The 18,684-nt window shown below is 49.6% G+C and overlaps 4 non-coding genes across 4 annotated transcripts; 2 read left to right on the forward strand and 2 right to left on the reverse strand.

The window, feature by feature from the left end:
• Positions 1-5,749: 5,749 nt before the first annotated feature.
• TRNAS-GCU (transfer RNA serine (anticodon GCU)) lies at positions 5,750-5,831 on the reverse strand. The gene has a single exon. It is a non-coding gene; the product is annotated as a tRNA-Ser (tRNA).
• A 4,073-nt stretch (positions 5,832-9,904) lies between these two features.
• TRNAM-CAU (transfer RNA methionine (anticodon CAU)) lies at positions 9,905-9,976 on the forward strand. Its single transcript has one exon. It is a non-coding gene; the product is annotated as a tRNA-Met (tRNA).
• Positions 9,977-16,328: 6,352 nt separating this feature from the next.
• On the forward strand, positions 16,329-16,402 carry TRNAT-AGU (transfer RNA threonine (anticodon AGU)). Its single transcript has one exon. It is a non-coding gene; the product is annotated as a tRNA-Thr (tRNA).
• A 196-nt stretch (positions 16,403-16,598) lies between these two features.
• On the reverse strand, positions 16,599-16,670 carry TRNAE-CUC (transfer RNA glutamic acid (anticodon CUC)). Its single transcript has one exon. It is a non-coding gene; the product is annotated as a tRNA-Glu (tRNA).
• Positions 16,671-18,684: the final 2,014 nt, after the last annotated feature.

The raw sequence follows: 18,684 nt of genomic DNA on the forward strand, positions 1-18,684 counted from the left end.
AAAATTATGGGAAAAGGAGGAAAAAAATGGGAAAAAATTATGGGAAAAGGGTGAAAAAGGAGGGGAAAAAATGGGAAAAAAGAGTGGGAAAAGGGTGAAAAAAGAATGGAAAAAATGGGAAAAATTTATGGGGAAAGGAGGGAAAAAAATGGGAAAAAATTATGGGAAAAGGAGGGGGAAAATGGGGGAAAAGAGTGGGAAAAGGGTGAAAAAAGAATGGAAAAAATGGGAAAAATTATGGGAAAAGGAGGGGGAAAATGGGGGAAAAGAGTGGGAAAAGGGTGAAAAAAGAATGGGAAAAAAAAGGGAAAAATTATGGGAAAAGGAGGGGGAAAATGGGAAAAAAGAGTGGGAAAAGGGTGAAAAAAGAATGGGAAAAAATGGGAAAAATTTATGGGGAAAGGAGGGAAAAAAATGGGAAAAAATTATGGGAAAAAGGAGGGGGAAAATGGGGGAAAAGAGTGGGAAAAGGGTGAAAAAAGAATGGGAAAAAAAAGGGAAAAATTATGGGAAAAGGAGGGGGAAAATGGGGGAAAAGAGTGGGGAAAAGGGTGAAAAAAGAATGGGAAAAAATGGGATAAATTATGGGAAAAAGGTGAAAATAATGGGAAAAAAATTATGGGAAAAGGGTGAAAAAGGAGGGGAAAAATGGGAAAAAACAGTGGGAAAAGGGTGAAAAAAGAATGGGAAAAAAAAGGGAAAAATTATGGGAAAAGGGTGAAAAAGTCTGGGAAAAAATGGGATAAAAGGGTGGGGAAAGGAGGGGGAAAAATGGGAAAAATTATGGGAAAAGGAGGAGAAAAAATTGGAAAAAGAGTGGGAAAAGGGTGAAAAAAGAATGGGAAAAAAAAGGGAAAAATTATGGAAAAGGAGGGAAAAAAATGGGAAAAATTATGGGAAAAGGGTGAAAAAGGAGGGGAAAAAATGGGAAAAAAGAGTGGGAAAAGGGTGAAAAAAGAATGGGAAAAAATGGGAAAAATTATGGGAAAAGGGTGAAAAAGTCTGGGAAAAAATGGGATAAAGGGTGGGGAAAGGAGGGGGAAAAATGGGGAAAAATTATGGGAAAAGGAGGGGAAAAAATTGGAAAAAATTATGGGAAAAGGGTGAAAAAAGAATGGGAAAAAAAAAGGGAAAAATTATGGGAAAAGGAGGGGGAAAATGGGGGAAAAGAGTGGGAAAGGGTGAAAAAGGAGGGGAAAAATGGGAAAAAAGAGTGGGAAAAGGGTTGAAAAAAGAATGGGAAAAAAAAAGGGAAAAAATTATGGGAAAAGGAGGGGGGAAATGGGGGAAAATATGGGAAAAGGTTGAAAAAAATGGAAAAAAAAGTGGGGAAAGGGTGAAAAAAGAATGGGAAAAAAAGGGAAAAAATTATGGAAAAGGAGGGAAAAAATGGGAAAAATTATGGGAAAAGGAGGGGGGAAATGGGGGAAAAGAGTGGGAAAAGGGTGAAAAAAGAAATGGGAAAAAAATGGGGAAAATTATGGGAAAAAGGTGAAAATAATGGGAAAAAATTATGGGGAAAGGGGTGAAAAAGTCTGGGAAAAAATGGGATAAAGGGGTGGGGAAAGGAGGGGGGAAAATGGGAAAAATTATGGGAAAAGGAGGGGAAAAAATTGGAAAAAGAGTGGGAAACGGGTGAAAAAAGAATGGGAAAAAAAAGGGAAAAATTATGGGAAAATGAGGGAAAAAATGGGAAAAAATTATGGGAAAAGGGGTGAAAAAGTCGGGGGGAAAAAAAGGGGAAAATTATGGGAAAAGGAGGGGGAAAATGGGGGAAAAGAGTGGGAAAAGGGTGAAAAAAGAATGGGAAAAAATGGGATAAATTATGGGAAAAAGGTGAAAATAATGGGAAAAAATTATGGGAAAAGGGTGAAAAAGGAGGGGAAAAATGGGAAAAAACAGTGGGAAAAGGGTGAAAAAAGAATGGGAAAAAAAAGGGAAAAATTATGGAAAAGGAGGGAAAAAAATGGGAAAAAATTATGGGAAAAGGGTGAAAAAGTCGGGGGGAAAAAAAGGGGAAAATTATGGAAAAGGAGGGGGGGAAATGGGAAAAATATGGGAAAAGGGTGAAAAAAATGGAAAAAAAAGTGGGGAAAGGGTGAAAAAAGAATGGGAAAAAAAAGGGAAAAATTATGGGAAAAGGAGGAAAAAAATGGGAAAAATTATGGGAAAAGGAGGGGGAAAATGGGGGAAAAGAGTGGGAAAAGGGTGAAAAAGAATGGGAAAAATGGGATAAATTATGGGAAAAGGAGGGAAAAATGGGAAAAAATTATGGGAAAAGGGTGAAAAAGGAGGGGAAAAAATGGGAAAAAAGAGTGGGAAAAGGGTGAAAAAAGAATGGGAAAAATGGGAAAAGGGGTGGGAAAAGGAGGGGGAAAATGGGAAAAAATTATGGGAAAAGGAGGGGGAAAATGGGGGAAAAGAGTGGGGAAAGGGTGAAAAAAGAACGGGAAAAAAAAGGGAAAATTTATGGGAAAAGGAGGGGGAAAATGGGGGAAAAGAGTGGGAAAAGGGTGAAAAGGAGGGGAAAAAATGGGAAAAAAGAGTGGGAAAAGGTGTGAAAAAGAATGGGAAAAAAAAAGGGAAAAATTATGGGGAAAGGAGGAAAAAATGGGAAAAAATTATGGGAAAAGGAGGGGGAAAATGGGGGAAAAGAGTGGGAAAAGGGTGAAAAAGAATGGGAAAAATGGGGATAAATTATGGGAAAAAGGTGAAAATAATGGGAAAAAAATTATGGGAAAAAGGGTGAAAAAGGAGGGGAAAAAATGGGAAAAAAGAGTGGGAAAAGGGTGAAAAAAGAATGGGAAAAAAAGGGAAAAATTATGGGAAAAGGAGGAAAAAGTCTGGGAAAAAATGGGATAAAGGGTGGGGAAAGGAGGGGGGAAAATGGGAAAAATTATGGGAAAAGGAGGGGAAAAAATTGGAAAAAGAGTGGGAAACGGGTGAAAAAAGAATGGGAAAAAAAGGGAAAAATTATGGGAAAAGGAGGGGGAAAATGGGGGAAAAGAGTGGGAAAAGGGTGAAAAAGGAGGGGAAAAAATGGGAAAAAAGAGTGGGAAAAGGGTGAAAAAAGAATGGGAAAAATGGGAAAAGGGGTGGGAAAAGGAGGGGGAATATGGGGAAAAATTATGGGAAAAGGGGGTGGGAAAATGGGGGAAAAGAGTGGGAAAAGGGTGAAAAAGAATGGGAAAAAAAAGGGAAAAATTATGGGAAAAGGAGGGGAAAAAATGGGAATGAATGGGGGGGGGGAATCTCGAACCCGCGGCCACAGCGCCCCCTGGCGGCCCGGAGGACCTGAGGGTGGGGAGGGTTCGGGGGGGACCCCAAAAAGCGCCCGGAAAAGGGGGGGGGGGACCCCAAAAATGAATCGGGAGGGGTGGGATTGGGGGGGGTCACCCCAAAAAAGGGGTCCCGATAAGGGGGGGGGGGGGTTGATAGGGGAGGGGTCACCCCAAAAAAGGGGGTCCTGAGGAGGGGGAGGGGCGATGGGGGAGGGGGGGCGCACCCCAAAAAAGGGGTCCCGATAAGGGGGAGGGGGGGTTGATGGGGGGGTCACCCCCAAAAAAGGGGTCCTGGTAAAGGGGGGGGGTTTAATTGGGGGGGGACACCCCAAAAAAGGGGTCACGGGGGGGGGTGGAGTCACCCCAAAAAAGGGGTCACGAGGAGGGGGAGGGGCGGTGGGGGGGGTCACCCCAAAAAGAAGGGTCCTGATAAGTGGGGGGGTTAATTGGGGGGGGTCACCCCAAAAAAGGGGGTCCCGAGGAGGGGGAGGGGCGATTGGGGGGGTCACCCCAAAAAGGGGGTCCCATGGAGGGTGGGGGGGTGGAGTCACCCCAAAAAAGGGGTCCCGATAAGGGGGGGTTGATGGGGGGGGGTCACCCCAAAAAAGGGATCACGAGGAGGGTGGGGGGGGTGGGAGGGGGGAGGTCACCCAAAAAAGGGGGTTCTGATAAGGGGGGGGGGTGATGGGGGGAGGGGGGGAAGGGGGGGTCACCCAAAAAGGGGGTCCTGATAATGGGGGGCTTTAATTGGGGGGGGGTCACCCCAAAAAAGGGGTCCTGATTAAAGGGGGGGTTAACTGGGGGGGAGGGGGGGGATCACCCAAAAAGGGGGTCCCGAGGAGGAGGGGGGTTGATGTGGGGGGGGTCACCCCAAAAAAGGGATCACGAGGAGGGGGAGGGGCGATGGGGGGATCACCCCAAAAAGGGGTCCTGATAAGGGGGGGGTTAATTGGGGGGGGGGTCACCCCAAAAAGGGATCACGAGCGGGGAGGGGGTTGATGGGGGGGGGTCACCCCAAAAAAGGGGGTACAGATTGGGGGAGGGGGGGTTGGATTGGGGGGGGGGTCACCCCAAAAAGGGGGTCCCGAGGAGGGGGAGGGGCGATGGGGGGGGTCACCCCAAAAAGGGGGGTCCCGAGGAGGCGGCGGTTGGAAGCTGGGGGTGTCCCGATAAAAAGGGGGGCGCTGATAAGGGGGGGGGAGGGATTACAAACCGGAACCCCCCCCCCCCAAAAAAACCAGGGGGGGTCCCCACCCCAAAAACGAACAAAACTTTGGGGTGTCCCCACCCCCAAAACCGAGCAAAATTTTAGGGTCCCCCCCACCCCGAAAACGAGCGAAACTTTTGGGGTGCCCCTCCCAAAACGAGGAAAATTTTGGGTTCCCACCCCCCCAAAAACGATCAAAACTTTGGGGTCCCCCCCACCCCAAAAACGAGCGAAACTTTGGGGTTCCCCCCACCCCAAAAACGAACAAAACTTTGGGGTTCCCCACCCTAAAACGAGCAAAATTTTGGGGTCCCCCCACCCCAAAACCCAACAAAAATTTTGGGGTGCCCCCACCCCAAAAACGAGCAAAACTTTTGGGTCCCCCCACCCCAAAAACCGAGCGAAATTTTGGGCTCCCCCCACCCCCAAAACCCAACAAAACTTTGGGGTCCCCCCCCACCCCAAAAACGAGCAAAAATTTGGGGTTCTCCCTCCCAAGAAGGAGTAAAACTTTGGGGTGTCCCCACCCCAAAAACGAACAAAATTTGGGGTGCCCCCACCCCAAAACCCAACAAAACTTTGGGGTCCCCCCTCCCAAAAACGAACAAAAATTTGAGGTCCCCTCCACCCCAAAAACGAGCGAAATTTTGGGGTCCCCCCCACCCCAAAACCCAACAAAACTTTTGGGGTGCCCCCACCCCAAAAACGAGCGAAACTTTGGGGTTCCCCACCCCAAAAACGAACAAAACTTTGGGGTTCCCCACCCTAAAACGAGCAAATTTTGGGGTCCCCCCCCCATCCCAAAAACGAGCGAAACTTTTGGGGTGCCCCTCCCAAAACGAAGAAAATTTTGGGTTCCCCCCCACCCCAAAAACGAACAAAACTTTGGGGTCCCCCCCACCCCAAAAACGAGCGAAATTTTGGGGTCCCCCCTCCCAAAAAGGAGCGAAACTTTTGGGGTGCCCCCCCCTCCCAAAAACGAACAAAACTTTTGGGGTTCCCCCCCCCAAAACCCAACAAAACTTTGGGGTGCCCCCTACCCAAAAGCGAGCAAAATTTTGGGTGCCCCCACCCCAAAAACGAGCGAAACTTTTGGGTCCCCCCCACCCCAAAAACGAGCGAAATTTTGGGGTCCCCCCCTCCCAAAAAGGAGCGAAACTTTGGGGTTCCCCCCCCCAAAACGAACAAAACTTTGGGGTCCCCCCACCCCAAAACCGAACAAAACTTTTGGGGTCCCCCCCCGCCCCAAAAGCGGCGCTGCCGACGAGGGTGGGATTCGAACCCACGCGTGCAGAGCACAATGGATTAGCAGTCCATCGCCTTAACCACTCGGCCACCTCGTCCGCGGCTGCGCGGCGCCGCCGGGCCGCCAAGGGGGCGCCCTCCTCCGGGGGGCGGGGCCAGCGCGGGGCTCTGGAGGGAGAGACCGCGGGTTCGAATCCCGGTCCCTGCTCGAGTCCCGGCCCCCGGTTCGAGTCCCGGCCCCGAGGGTTCGAATCCCGGTCCCGGTTCGAGTCCTGGTCCCGCGTTCGAGTCCCCGGCCCCGCGGGTTCGAGTCCCGGTCCCCGGTTCGAATCCCAGTCCCGGTTCGAATCCCGGTCCCTGCTCGAGTCCAGGCCCCGGTTCGAGTCCCGGCCCCCGGTTCGAGTCCAGGCCCCGCGGGTTCGAGTCCCGGCCCCGGTTCGAGTCCTGGTCCCAGTTCGAGTCCCCGATCCCGGTTGGAATCCCGGCCCCCCGGTTCGAATCCCGGTCCCGGTTCGAGTCACGGCCGCGGGTTCGAGTCCTGGTCCCGGTTCGAGTCCTGGTCCCGCGTTCGAGTCCCGGTCCCGGTTCGAGTCCCGGTCCCCGGTTCGAATCCCGGTCCCGGTTCGAGTCCCGATCCCGGTTCGAATCCCGGTCCCGGTTGGAATCCCGGCCCCGGTTCGAGTCCCGGCCCCGCGGGTTCGAGTCCCGGCCCCGGTTCGAGTCCAGGCCCCGGTTCGAGTCCCGGTCCCGCTTTCGAATCCCGATCCCGGTTCGAGTCCCGATCCCGGTTGGAATCCCGGTCCCGGTTCGAGTCCCGGCCCCGCGGGTTCGAATCCCGGCCCCGCTTTCGAGTCCCGATCCCGCGTTCGAGTCCCGGTTCCGGTTCGAGTCCCGGTTCCGGTTCCAGTCCCGGTCCCGCGTTCGAGTCCCGGTCCCGGTTCGAGTCCCGGTCCCGGTTCGAGTCCCGGCCCCGGTTCGAGTCCAGGCCCCGGTTCGAGTCCTGGCCGCGGGTTCGAGTCCCGGTCCCGGTTCGAGTCCCGGTCCCGGTTCGAGTCCCGGCCCCGCGGGTTCGAGTCCCGGCCCCGGTTCGAGTCCCGGCCCCGCGGGTTCGAATCCCGGCCCCGCGGGTTCGAGTCCCGGCCCCGCGTTCGAGTCCCGGCCCCGCGGGTTCGAATCCCGGTCCCGGTTCGAGTCCCGGCCCCGCGGGTTCGAATCCCGGTCCCGGTTCGAGTCCCGGCCCCGCGGGTTCGAATCCCGGTCCCGGTTCGAGTCCAGGCCGCGGGTTCGAATCCCGGCCCCGGTTCGAGTCCCGGTCCCGGTTCGAATCCCGGTCCCGGTTCGAGTCCCGGCCCCGCGGGTTCGAATCCCGGTCCCGGTTCGAGTCCCGTCCCGGTTCGAGTCCCGGCCCCCGGTTCGAGTCCAGGCCCCGGTTCGAGTCCCGATTCCCGGTTGGAATCCCGGTCCCGGTTCGAGTCCCGGCCCCGCGGGTTCGAATCCCGGCCCCGCTTTCGAGTCCCGATCCCGCGTTCGAGTCCCGGTTCCGGTTCGAGTCCCGGTTCCGGTTCCAGTCCCGGCCCCGCGTTCGAGTCCTGGTCCCGGTTCGAGTCCCGGCCCCGCGTTCGAGTCCCGGCCCCGGTTCCAGTCCCGGTCCCGGTTCGAGTCCAGGTCCCGGTTCGAATCCCGGTCCCGGTTCGAGTCCCGGCCCCGAGGGTTCGAATCCCGGTCCCGGTTCCAGTCCCGGTCCCGCGTTCGAGTCCCGGTCCCGGTTCGAGTCCCGGCCCCGTTTCGAGTCCAGGCCCTGCGGGTTCGAGTCCCGGCCCCGGTTCGAGTCCCGGCCCCGCGGGTTCGAATCCCGGTCCCGGTTCGAGTCCCGGTCCTGAGGGTTCGAGTCCCGGTCCCGGTTCGAGTCCCGGTCCCGGTTCGAGTCCCGGCCCCGAGGGTTCGAATCCCGGTCCCGGTTCGAGTCCCGGTCCCGCGGGTTCGAATCCCGGCCCCGGTTCGAGTCCCGATCCCGGTTCGAGTCCCGGCCCCGGTTCGAGTCCAGGCCGCGGGTTCGAGTCCTGGCCCTGGTTCGAGTCCCGGCCCCGCGGGTTCGAATCCCGGCCCTGGTTCGAGTCTCGGTCCCGGTTCGAGTCCCGGTCCCGGTTCGAGTCCCGGTCCCGCGGGTTCGAGTCCCGGTCCCGGTTCGAGTCTCGGCCCCGGTTCCAGTCCCGGTCCTGGTTCCAGTCCCGGTCCCGGTTGGAATCCCAGTCCCGGTTCGAGTCCCGATTCCCGGTTCGAGTCCCGGCCCCGCGGGTTCGAGTCTCGGCCCCGCCCCATGAGGGGGGGAGGGGTGGCCTGAAGGTTTGTGCCCCTCCCCCCCTCACCTGCAGCACCTCTGACCCCCCCAAAATTCCCTTCCCCCCCTCTTTTCTCCCTGTTTGGTTTTCTCCTTTTATTTCCCACCGTTTGCTCCCTTTTTCCCCAATTTTCTTCTTTTTTCCCCCCCCCCGTTTTTCTCCTTTTTTTGGGGTTTCTCGTTTTATTTTTTTCCCCATTTTCGCCTCTTTTCTTTGCCGATTTCCTCCCTTTTTTCCCCTCAAATTTCTCCTTGTTTTTTCTCGATTTTCCCCCCATTTTCCCTTTTTTTCCCCCCTATTTTCCCTTTTTCCCCCCATTTTTCTCCTTTTTCCCTTTTTCCCCCATTTTTCTCCTTTTCCCCCAAATTTCTCCTTGTTTTTCCCGATTTCCCCCATTTTCTCCCCTATTTTCCCTTCCCCCCCACTTTTCTCCTTGTTTTTCCCCGATTTTCCCCCTATTTTCCCTTTTTCCCCCCATTTTTTCTCCTTTTCCCCCCAAATTTCTCCTTATTTTTCCAAATTTTCCCCCTTTTCCCCCCCTATTTTCCCTTTTCCCCCCAATTTTCTCCCTTTCACCCCAATCTCTCTTTTATTTTTTCCCGATTTTCTCCTTTTTTCCCCAATTTTCTCCCTTTTCCCCAATTTTCTCCCTTTTTTTTCACTTTATTTTCTCTTCCCCCCCCAATTTTCTCCTTTTTCCCCCCAATTTTTTCCTTTTTCCTCCAATTTTCTCCTTTTATTTCCCAATTTTTCCCTTTTTTTCCCAATTCTTTCCTTTTTTCCCCAATTTTTTCCTTTTTTTCCCCTTTATTTTCTCTTTCACCCCCAATTTTCTCATTTTTTCCCCCAATTTTTCCCTTTTTTTCCCATTTTTCTCCCCTTTTTCCCCAATTTCCTCCTTTTTTTACCAACTTTCTCCTTTTTTTTCCTTTATTTTCTCTTCCCCCCCCAATTTTCTCCCCTTTTTCCCCAATTTTTTCCTTTTTTCCACCAATTTTCTCCTTTTTTTCCACAATTTTTTCCTTTTTTTTCCACAATTTTCTCTTTCCCCCCCAATTTTCTCCTTTTTTTCCCCAATTTTTCTCCCATTTTCCCCCAATTTTTCCTTTTTGTCCCAATTTTCTCCTTTTTCCCCCCAATTCTTTCCTTTTTTTCCCAATTTTTTCCCCAATTTTTTCCTTTTTTTTTCTTTATTTTCTCTTCCCTCCCCAATTTTCTCCTTTTTTTTCCCAATTTTTTCCTCTTTTTTCCCAATTTTCTCCCTTTTCCCCCGATTTTTCCCTTTTTCCCTCACTTTCCCCCCCTTTTCCGCCTTTTCTGCCCCCCGGAATTTCCTAAACCCCCCCAAAAAACGATTCCAGGTTTGGGTTCGCTGCTGGAGATCCGGAACTTTTCAATAAAAGCTCAAAAAAATAGGTGGAAAAAAAGGGAAAAGGTGGAAAAAAAAGGGAAAAAGTGGAAAAAAGGTGGAAAAAAAGGAAAAAAATGGAAAAAGGGGGAAAAGTGGAAAAAAGAAAAAAAAGTGGAAAAATAGATGGGAAAAAGGTGAAAAAAAAAGGTGGAAAAAAGGGAAAAAAAGGTGGAAAAAAGGAAAAAAGGTGGGGAAAAAAGGAAAAAAAACCAAAAAAGAGGGAGAAAACGAAAAAAAAGGCCAAAAAAATTTTAAAAAAAACGAGAAAAATGAAATTATGGAAAGGGCTGAAAGCGGGAAAAGGCGAAGAAAGGGGAGGAAAAAAAACGGGAAAAAAGCGGCGCCATCCAGGGAGGGAAAAAAGGGAATTTTGAGTTAATTTTGGTTAATTAGGATTGAATTAATGAGCTTTTCTCGGAGCAGCAGAGTGGCGCAGCGGGAGCGTGCTGGGCCCATAACCCAGAGGTCGATGGATCGAAACCATCCTCTGCTAATTTGCATTTTTTTCCCCCATTTTTCCCTCTTTTCCCTCAATTTTTCCCATTTTTCCCTCAATTTCCCCCATTTTTCCCTTTTCTCCCCCGTTTTTCCCTCAATTTTCCCCATTTTCCCTCAATTTTCCCCATTTTTCCCTCAATTTTCCCCATTTTCCCTCAATTTTCCCTATTTTTCCCCTTTTCTCACCCCGTTTTTCCCTCAATTTTCCCCATTTTTCCCTTTTCTCCCCCGTTTTTCCCTCAATTTTCCCCATTTTCCCTCAATTTTCCCCATTTTCCCCTCAATTTTCCCCATTTTTCCTTCAATTTTCCCCATTTTTCCCTCAATTTTCCCCATTTTCCCCTCAATTTTCCCCATTTTTCCCTCAATTTTCCCCATTTTTCCCTCAATTTTCCCATTTTTCCCTCAATTTCCCCCATTTTTCCCTCAACTTCCCCCATTTTTCCCTCAATTTCCCCATTTTTCCCCTTTTCTCCCCCGTTTTTTCCTCAGTTTTCCCTTTTTTCCCCTCAATTTTCCCTTTTCTCCCCCAATTTCCCTCCTTTTTTCACTCATTTTTCCCATTTCTCCCTCAATTTTCCCTTTTTCCCTCTCATTTTTTCTGGGGTTTCCCTCAATTTCCTCCTTTTCCCCCTCAATTTCTCAATTTTCCCCTCAATTTTCCCCCTTTTTTCCCCAAATTCCCCCTTTTTTCACTCATTTTCCCCCTTTTCCCCTCAATTTTCCTCCTTTTTTTCCCTCAATTTCCTCCTTTTTTCACTCAATTTTCCCCCTTTTCACTCTTTTTTCCTCCTTTTTCCCCATTTTCCCCCTTTTTCCCCCAATTTCCCCTTTTTCCCCCTCATTTTTTTCCATTTCTCCCTCATTTTTCCCATTTTCCCTCATTTTCCCCATTTTTTCCCCTCAATTTCCCCCATTTTCCCTCAATTTTCCCCCTTTCCCCCCAATTTCCTCCTTTTTTCACTCATTTTTCCTCTTTTCCTCTCATTTTTCCCATTTTTCCCTCAATTTCCCCCCATTTTTCCCCCAATTTCCTCATTTTTTCCTCAATTCCCCTTTTTTCCCCTATTTTCCCCTTTTTTCACTCTTTTTCCCCTTTTCCCCCCTCATTTTTCCCATTTCTCCCTCAATTTTCCCATTTTCCCCCTTTTTCCCCCTCATTTTTCCCATTTTTCCCTCAGTTTCCCCCCTTTTCCCCATTTTCCCTCATTTTTCCCCATTTTTCCCCTCATTTTCCCCATTTCTCCCCAATTTTCCCATTTTTTCCCCAATTTCCCCTTTTCCCCTCAATTTCCCCTATTTTCCCCAATTTTCCCTTTTTTTCACTCATTTTTCCCCTTTTTCCCTCAATTTCCCCCTTTTTCCCTCAATTTCCCCCTTTCCTCCCTCAATTTTCCCATTTTCCCCCTCATTTTTCCCATTTCTCCCTCATTTTCTCCTTTTTTCACTCATTTTTCCCATTTCTTCCTCAATTCCCCCTTTTTTCACTCATTTTCCCCCTTTTTTCCCCAATTTCCTCTTTTTTTCACTCATTTTTCCCATTTCCCCTCAATTTTCCCTCAATTTTCCCCCTTATTTTCCCCAATTTTCCCCTTTTTTTACTCATTTTCCCCCATTTTCCCCTCATTTTCCCCCTTTTTCCCCCAATTTCCCCATTTCCCCCCTCATTTTTCCCATTTTCCCTCAATTTTCCCCCTTTCCCCCCAATTTCCTCCTTTTTTCACTCATTTTCCCCCTCAATTTTCCCATTTTTTCCCCAATTTCCTCCTTTTTTCCCCTCAATTTTCCCCTTTTCCCCCTCAAATTTTCCTGGTTTTCCTCAATTTTCTTCCTTTTCCCTCATTTTTCTTTTTTTCCCCCCCAAAATTCCCCCATTTTTCCCCTCAATTTCCTCCTTTTTTCCCCAATTTCCCCCTTTTTTCCCTCATTTTTCCCATTTAATTTCTGGGATTTTGGGATTGGGGGAAAAGGGAAAAAACGGGGTTAAAAAAAGGGGGGAAAAGGAAAAATAAAGGGGAAAGGTTGAAAAAAAAAGGAAAATTGGAAAATTTTTTAAAAAAAGGAAATGGGGAAAAATGCGGTGAAAAATTGAAGGAAAATGGGAAAAAATGGGGGAAAATGGGAAAAAATGGGAAAAATGGGGGGAAAATGGGGAAAATGGGGAAAAAATGGGGGAAAATGGGGGGAAATTGGGAAAAATGGGGAAAAATGGGGGGAAAATGGGGAAAAATCAAAGAAAAATGGCGGGAAATTGGGAAAATGGGGGAAAAATGGGGGAAAATGGGGAAAATGGGGAAAATGGGGAAATATGGAGAAAAATGGGGGGAAAAATGGGGAAAACGGGGAAAATGGGGAAAAATGTGGGGAAAATGGGGCAAAATTGAGGGAAAATGGGGGAAAATAGGGAAAAATGGGGGGAAATGGGGAAAAATGGGGGAAAATGGGAAAAATAAGGAAAAAATGGGGGAAAATGGGGAAAAATCAAAGAAAAAATGGGGGGAAATGGGGAAAAATGGGGGAAAATGGGGGAAAAATGGGGGAAAATGTGGGAAAATTGAGGGAAAAATGGGGGAAAATGGGGAAAAATGGGGGGAAAATGGGGACAAATGGGGAAAAAAATCTGGAAAAATGAGGGGAAAATGGGGGAAAAATGGGGGAAAATGGGGAAAATGGGTGGAAAATGGGGGGAAAATGGGGAAAAATGGGGGGAAATGGGGAAAAATGGGGGAAAATGGGGGAAAATGGGGAAAAATGGGGGGAAAATGGGGAAAAATGGGGAAAAATGGGGAAAATGGGTGGAAAATGGGGGGAAATGGGGAAAAAATCTGGAAAAATGAGGGGAAAATGGGGGAAAAATGGGGGAAAATGGGGGAAAATTGAGGGAAAAATGGGGGAAAATGGGGAAAAATGGGGAAAAAATGGGGGGAAAATGGGGGAAAAATGGGGAAATGGGTGGAAAATGGGGGGAAAATGGGGGGAAATGGGGAAAAATGGGGGGAAATGGGGAAAAATGGGTGGAAAAATGGGGAAAATGGGGAAAAATGGGGAAAATGGGGAAATATGGGGGAAAATGGGGAAAATGGGGAAAAATGGGGAAAATGGGGAAAAATGGGGAAATATGGGGAAAAATGGGGGAAAATGGGGGGAAAATGGGGGAAAAATGGGGAAAATGGGTGGAAAATGGGGGGAAAATGGGGGAAAATGGGGAAAAATGGGGAAAATAGGGAAAAATGGGGGGAAATGGGGAAAATTTGAGGGGAAATGGGGAAAATGGGGAAAATGGGAAAAATGGGGGGAAATGGGGAAAAAATCTGGAAAAATGGGGGAAATGGGGAAAAATGGGAAAAAATAGAAGGAAGATGGGAAAAAATGGGGGAAAAATGGGGAAAATGGGGAAAATAGGGAAAAATGGGGGAAAATGGGGAAAAATGGGGAAAAAATGAGGGAAAATGAGAAAAATTGGGAAAATGGGAAAAATGGGGAAAAAATCTGGAAAAATGGGGGGAAAATGGGGAAAAATGGGGAAAAATGGGGGAAAAATGAGGGGAAAATGGGGGGAAATGGGGAAAAATGGGGGGAAATGGGGAAAAATGGGTGGAAAATGGGCGGAAAAATGGGGGAAAATGGGGAAAAATGGGGAAAATGGGGAAATATGGGGGAAAATGGGGAAAATGGGGAAAAATGGGGAAAATGGGGAAAAATGGGAAAATGGGGAAAAAATGGGGGATATGGGAAAAATGGGGAAAAATGGGGAAAAATGGGGAAAAAATGGGGAAAAATGGGAAAAAATGGGGGGAAATGGGGGAAAAATGGGGGGAAATGGGGGAAAAATGGGGGGAAATGGGGAAAAATGGGGGGAAATGGGCGGAAAAATGGGGAAAAATGGGGAAAATGGGGAAAAATGGGGGGAAAATGGGTAAAATCAAAGAAAAAATGGCGGGAAATGGGGAAAAATGGGGGAAAATGGGGAAAATGGGGAAATACGGAGAAAAATGGGGGGAAAATGGGGAAAACGGGGGAAATGGGGAAAAATGTGGGGAAAATGGGGGAAAATTGAGGGAAAAATGGGGGGAAATGGGGAAAAATGGGGGAAAATGGGGAAAATAAGGAAAAAATGGGGGAAAATGGGGAAAAATCAAAGAAAAAATGGGGGGAAATGGGGAAAAATGGGGGAAAATGGGGGAAAAATGGGGGAAAATGGGGAAATATGGAGAAAAATGGGGGAAAAATGGGGGAAAATGGGGAAAATGGGGAAAATGGGGAAATATGGAGAAAAATGGGGGAAAATGGGGAAAAATCAAAGAAAAAATGGGGGGAAATGGGGAAAAATGGGGGGAAATGGGGGAAAATTGAGGGAAAAATGGGGGAAAATGGGGAAAAAATCTGGAAAAATGAGGGGAAAATGGGGGAAAAATGGGGGAAAAATGGGGAAAATGGGGGGAAAATGGGGAAAAATCAAAGAAAAAATGGGGGGAAATGGGGAAAAATGGGGGAAAATTAAGGGAAAATGGGGGAAAATGGGGAAAATGGGGAAAATGGGGAAATATGGAGAAAAATGGGGGGAAAAATGGGGAAAACGGGGAAAATGGGGAAAAATGTGGGGAAAATGGGGGAAAATTGAGGGAAAAATGGGGGAAAATAGGGAAAAATGGGGGGAAATGGGGAAAAATGGGGGAAAATGGGGAAAATAAGGAAAAAATGGGGGAAAATGGGGAAAAATCAAAGAAAAAATGGGGAAAATGGGGAAAAATGGGAAAAATGGGGGGAAAATTGGGAAAATAAGGAAAAAATGGGGGGAAAATGGGGAAAAATCAAAGAAAAATGGCGGGAAATGGGGAAAATGGGGGAAAAATGGGGGAAAATGGGGGAAAATTGAGGGAAAAATGGGGGGAAATGGGGAAAAATGGGGAAAAAATGGGGAAAAATGGGGAAAATGGGGGAAAAATGGGGAAAAATGGGGAAAAAATGGGGGGAAAATGGGGGAAAAATGGGGAAAATGGGTGGAAAATGGGGGAAAATGGGGGAAAATGGTGGAAAATGGGGAAAAATGGGGAAAATGGGGAAAAATGGGGGAAAATGGGGGAAAAGGAGGTGGAAAAAGTGAGGAAAGAGGTGAAAAAAAAAAGAGGGGAAATGGTGGAAAAACGGAGGAAAAAAGGTGGGAAAAGCCCCAAAAAACCAAAAGCGGGGAAAAGCAAAAGGAATTTGGGGAGGAAAAGGAGGGAAATGTTCAAAAAAGGGGGAAATGTAAAAAAAAGGGGGGAAAAGTTAAAAAAAGGGGGGAAATGTTAAAAAAAAGGGGGGGAAAGTTAAAAAAAAATTGGGAAAGGTGAAAGAAAAAGGGGGGAAAAGGTTAAAAAAAGGTGAAAAACGGGAAAAAGATCAAAAAGGAAAAGAAAAAGGGGGAGAAAAGGTTCAAAAAAGGTGGAAAAAGGGGAAAAAGATCAAAGGGAAAGGAAAAGGGAGGAGAAAAGGGTCAAAAAAAGTGGAAAAAGATGAAAAAAGGTGGAAAAAGATCAAAGGAAAATGGGGAGAAAAAGGTTGAAAAAAGGTGAAAAACGGGAAAAAGATCAAAGGAAAAGGGGGAAGGGAGGAGAAAATGTTGAAAAAACTGGAAAAAGGTGGAAAAAGGGGAAAAAGGTGGAAAAAGGGGAAAAAGGTGGAAAAAGGGGAAAAAGATCAAAGGGAAAGGGGGAGAAAAGGTTGAAAAAAAGTGGAAAAAGGTGAAAAAAGATCAAAGGAAATGGGAGGAGAAAAGGTGGAAAAAGGTGAAAAACGGGAAAAAGATCAAAAGGAAAATAAAAGGGAGGAGAAAATGTTGGGAAAAGGGGGAAAAGGGGGGAAAAGATCAAAGGGAAAGGAAAAGGGGGAGAAAAAGGTTGAAAAAAAGGGAAAAAAACGGGAAAAAGATCCAAGAGAAGCGGGAAGGCCCCGCGGGTTTCCCCCCCGGGACTCGAACCCGGGTCGCGGCCGTGCCGGGCGGAGCCGCTGCCGCTGCGCCACCGCGGGGGAGGGGGCGCGGGGGCGGCTCAGAACCCCCCAAACCCTGGGTGGGAGGGGGCGCGGGGGGGGTTGGGGGCGCGGGGGGGATGCGGGGACCCCTGGGGGGGGAATTTGGGGGGGCTTTAGGGGGGTTTAGGGGGGGTTTCAACCCTCGGGGGGGACACGGGGAGGGGGAGGGGGGGAGAGGAGAGGGGGGTCCTCCATTGGAGGGGTGGGAAAGGGAGGGGAAGGAGGGGGTGGGGGGGGGGGTCTGTCCCCTTTTTGGGGAGGGGTCTCAGGATGGGGGATGGGTGGGGGAGGGGGTGGGAGGGTGATGGGGCCCGAGGGCGGCGGGGCGAGCGCGCGGCGCCGTGGCTTAGTTGGTTAAAGCGCCTGTCTAGTAAACAGGAGATCCTGGGTTCGAATCCCAGCGGTGCCTCTCATTTCCGCGTCTGTCGCGACAGCACGGTCGCGATTTTGCCTCTCTTGTCCGCGTCGCACCGCCCCCTCTTCTCTTATTCTTTTCGTTTTTATTTAACTAGAGGTTGTTTTGAAGTGAAACGCCGCAACAAGGGGGACGAAAGAAAAAAAAATCGGAAGCGGAAATAAGTAGAGGGGGGGAGAAAAAAGGATCATTCCCTGACCGGGAATCGAACCCGGGCCGCGGCGGTGAGAGCGCCGAATCCTAACCACTAGACCACCAGGGAGGGCCGAGGAGCAGCCGGCGCCGGCGCCGCCAGATCCTGCGCGCCCCGCGCTGATTGGCTGAGCCGGTGGGAAGTGAATGTCAATCAAAGCAGAGAGCCAATCGGCGATCGGTTCAGGGTTGGTAGCGCCCCGCCCAGCGTTGCCCGCCTCTCGCGGCCGGGCGCTGTGGGGGAGAGATTTGGGGGTTTTGGGGTGGAATTCGGGGGTTTTGGGGTGAAATTCGGGGATTTCGGGGTGGAGTTCGCGGCTTTGGAGGGGAAATTCGCGGATTTGTGTGCGAAATAGGGAGATTTTGGGGCGAAATTCGGGGATTTTGAGTGCGCGGCGGCGGCGCCTCCGAAGTCCCAGTGCCGTGCGCTGATTGGCTAGTTTGGCCCATGGATAGTGTCAATCAAACGGGAGAGCCAATCAGAGCGCGGCTCGCGGTGGTCCCGCCCCCTCCTCAGGGTCCCCGCCCCCGGCGCTTTGGGGGAGAAATTCGGGGGTTTTGGGGTGGAATTCGAGGTTTTAGTAGGGACATTCGCGGATTTGTGTGCGAAATACGCAGATTTGGGGGCGAAATTCGGGCATTTTGAGCTGCGCGGCGGCGGCGCCTCGGGAGTCCCAGTACCGTGCGCTGATTGGCGAATTTGGCCCATGGATGGTGTCAATCAAACGGGAGAGCCAATCAGAGCGCGGCTCGCGGTGGTCCCGCCCCCTCCTCAGGGTCCCCGCCCCCGGCGCTGTGGGGGAGAAATTTGCGGATTTTGGGGTGGAATTCGGGGGTTTTGGGGTGAAATTCGGGGATTTCGGGGTGGAGTTCGCGGCTTTGGAGGGGAAATTCGCGGATTTGTGTACGAAATACGAGATTTTGGGGCGAAATTCGGGGATTTTGAGTGCGCGGCGGCGGCGCCTCGGGAGCCCCAGTACCGTGCGCTGATTGGCTGAGCCGGCTCAAGGCGAGTGTCAATCAAACGGGAAAGCCAATCAGAGCGCACGTCAGCGATTTGGTAACGCCCCCACCGCGGGATTCCCGCCCCCGGCTCCGTGAGGGAAAAAATCGGGAATTTTGGGGTTAAATTCGGGAATTTTGGGGCGAATTTCGGGAATTTTGGGGCGAAAATGGGGAGTTTAGGGTGGCATCCGGGGGTGTTGGGCGGAGCGTGGGGGTTTTGGGGTAGAATAAGGGGATTTCGGGGTGGAATTTGCGGATTTTGAGGCGAAAATCGGCTTTTTTGTGGGTAAATTTCGGGATTTTTGAGGGAATTCGGGGATTTTGGGGTGGGAATTTGGGGATTTGGCGAAAGAATTCGGGGATTTTGGGGCAAAAATCGCGGATCTTGGGCAAATTCCGGGGACTGGAGCTGGAATTTGGGGATGGGAGGGTGGGACCCGGGGATTTTGGGGAGAAAATTGGGGATTTTCCGCTGGAATTCCGGGATTTGGGGCAAAATTCGGGTGGTTTGGGGCAAAGTCGGGGATTTTGGGGCAGAATTCCAGGATTTGAGGATGAAATTTAGGGATTTGGGGGAAATATTCGGGGATTTCGGGGCAAAAATCGGTGATTTTGGGGGTGAAATTAGGGGGGGTTGGGATGGAATTTGGCGGTTTTGGGGTGAAATCCAGGGATTTGGGGCAAATTTTTGGGGTTTTGGAATGAAATTTGGAGATTTTGGGGTGAAATTTGGCCATTTGGGGTGGAATTTGGGGATTTGGGGGTGGAATTTGGAGATTCTGGGGTGAAATTCAAGGATTTCGGCTGGAATTTGGCCATTTGGGGGTGAAATTCAGGGATTTGGGGGGAAATTTGGGGGTTTGGGGCTGGAATTCGGCGATTTTGGGGTGAAATCCCAGGATTTGGGCTGAAATTTGGGGGGTTAGGACTGGAATTTGGCCATTTTGGGGTGAAATCCAGGGATTTGGGGCAAAATTTGGGGGGTTTGGAGGTGAAATTTGGCCATTTTGGGGTGAAATTCAAGAATTGGGGCTGGAATTTGGCCATTTTGGGGTGAAATTTGGGGGTTTTGGAATGAA

The sequence above is a fragment of the Aphelocoma coerulescens genome, unplaced genomic scaffold, assembly GCF_041296385.1.
Source record: "Aphelocoma coerulescens isolate FSJ_1873_10779 unplaced genomic scaffold, UR_Acoe_1.0 HiC_scaffold_620, whole genome shotgun sequence".
NCBI lineage: Eukaryota > Metazoa > Chordata > Aves > Passeriformes > Corvidae > Aphelocoma > Aphelocoma coerulescens.